The 1,840-nt window shown below is 49.0% G+C and overlaps 1 protein-coding gene across 1 annotated transcript in view; it reads right to left on the reverse strand.

Moving 5' to 3' along the window:
* The window catches only part of Iqsec3 (IQ motif and Sec7 domain 3), a 96,980-nt gene that overhangs the window by 64,500 nt on the left and 30,640 nt on the right, over window positions 1-1,840 (reverse strand). The window lies entirely within an intron of this gene.

The following is a 1,840-nucleotide window of genomic DNA, read 5'->3' on the forward strand; positions in this document are numbered from 1 at the left end:
GTCCCTGCCTCCCCTTCACAGACAAGCTTTCAGATTTACTCATTTGCAGTTCTTCCCTCTCCAGCAAGCAGCACTCACTGGCAGGCTCCAGGTCTAGAGAGAGTCATTCCTGACACAGATACCAGCCAGGACTGGGGAGACTGTCCTCTCTTCCCTATGACTGGGCTTCTCTGCTTCTTTGGGAGCCAGTGGGGGTCCCTCTAGATACCTGTGACTTTCCAACAGTGTTGGCCTCAAGGTAACACAATTGAACAAATAGGTAAACTCTTGGATCCCCTAAGAGAAGAGCCCAAGGATTAAGAAACAGGTAGGTCCCTGACTCAGCCCTGCAGTAGGAGAATGATATGCTACAAACTTGTGTTGACCTTGACCTCAGCTGGAAAACAGAGGAAAAGGAGAAGGCACTTCCAGAATTGGATAAAAGATTTTACTTGTTTTGGATGCTTTGTCACTCAAAGTCTTTTGTTGAGACCAGTTAAGTTTCTCTCCAGAAGTCCTCTGTCTGGAGACTGACAGAGATAGTAGTAAACCACTCTGGCCATGGCAAGGAGTTTAAGGGAAATCCAGAAGCTCTGGCATGCCTATGTTAGCCTATAGTCTGGTCTTTGGCCTTGGCATGGTCTTCTTGATGAGATGTTGGTAAGTTTAGTCTATTGTCTCTGGAGGTGGGACGCCTGGCCCAAGGAAAGGGTCAAAGGGCTGTGTAAGGCTCCGGAGCAGATGTTGGGATTCCAATGGGAGAAAAATTGACTTAGTTTGGAGTTTTCCCAGAAACCAACAGACACATGAGTTGTTGACCAGTCCTCCCTAAAGATCCAAAAAGCTGGCATCAGACCAATAGATAAAACAGACTATAGGAAACTATAAGCCAGCCTGCCAGGACTATAGCTGAAATCTGGAGACAGGCCACTGATCTGGGATGACTGCCTGTCTCATGCAGAAATGACTCTGTACCTTGTAGGAGCCTGAGAATCCCTCCTGGAACATTCCTGAGAGAATCCCACCTCTTGTTTTTTTTTCTCCTCCAGCACTTCTGTCTCTAAGCCTATTGCCTGACCTTCTAGCAGAGACATAGCAAACCTTTGGGAAGTAAGAGAAGGGTTTGCCTACCATCCACTCCAAGCTTTGAAAACCTTCACTGTCACAGAGTACTGCGCTCCTTCTTGGTGCTGCTGGATATGGTGGATCCAGGGGAGTCATGCAGCAGGACTTGNAAGACCGTGAGAGTNGAAGAGAGGCAAGGAAAGAGTCTGCCCCACCTGGGCCTTAGCATCCCTGTTCACCCTTTCCAAAGGAGTCTTGTGCTTAGGCAGTGCCATCACAATGTTCACTGAAGATGGCATTGACTACTTGGGCAAGGAGGCCACTTCTCCCCCTCTGCCAACTGAACAGTGACCATCCAAAGGAAGGAGCCAGTGCCCTCTGTCTCATTATGTGGTGTCACCTGTGCCCCCTCCTCTACTCTTTTCTCCCCTTTCCTCCTCTTGTGTCTTCCATTGCTCTTCTTCCTAACTTTCTGATGAGCTGTTTTCACTCTATTATCCAGGTGCCCTACCAGATGGGAGCAGAGGGCTTCTTAAGGGGCCAAGTGAGCCTTGTGTGCCCCAAACGTGGGNGAGACCACACAAAATGGACCACCCTAGCCCTTTCACTTTGTCTCCTCTCCTCCATCCTGGCAACCTTCAGGGAACCCCCACCTCTTCCTAAGCCTTGGATTTAAGAACCCAGACTATGTGTCCCTCTGTTGGGCCCCAGTATCTGCCTCAGAGTCTTGTCTTTTTCTGTTACTCCTCTTAAGGACATCTGAGTAGCAATGCCTGTGTGTGTGTGTGTGTGTGTG

The sequence above is a fragment of the Mus caroli genome, chromosome 6 (assembly GCF_900094665.2).
Source record: "Mus caroli chromosome 6, CAROLI_EIJ_v1.1, whole genome shotgun sequence".
In the NCBI taxonomy this organism is placed as follows: Eukaryota; Metazoa; Chordata; class Mammalia; order Rodentia; family Muridae; genus Mus; species Mus caroli.